The following is a 201-nucleotide window of genomic DNA, read 5'->3' as shown; positions in this document are numbered from 1 at the left end:
CGCATGATTACAGATTTCAGCTCTGCCGGTATACCTGCGTGGTCAGAAGTATGTGCATGCGACTGCCTGCCTCTTGTTACTCTGCATGTGTGAGTGCTTCCCTTCTCCTCGTTGATTTATTGGGTAGTTTGTTTTTCGCCCACTTTTCTCCAGACGGTTTTCTCTTATTCTGGTGCTCTTCCATTCCTGACTCTTCCTCTC

At 47.8% G+C, this 201-nt stretch overlaps 1 protein-coding gene across 1 annotated transcript in view; it reads left to right on the top strand.

Annotated features, from left to right (window-relative positions):
• LOC119587943 (espin-like) overlaps nt 1-201 on the top strand; it is a gene marked incomplete in the record, with an annotated part of 133,296 nt that overhangs the window by 121,296 nt on the left and 11,799 nt on the right.

Source organism: Penaeus monodon, chromosome 23 (genome assembly GCF_015228065.2).
Source record: "Penaeus monodon isolate SGIC_2016 chromosome 23, NSTDA_Pmon_1, whole genome shotgun sequence".
Taxonomy (NCBI): domain Eukaryota; kingdom Metazoa; phylum Arthropoda; class Malacostraca; order Decapoda; family Penaeidae; genus Penaeus; species Penaeus monodon.
The sequence above is the reverse complement of the archived record's forward strand: the minus strand, read 5'-3'. Positions and strand labels throughout refer to the sequence as shown.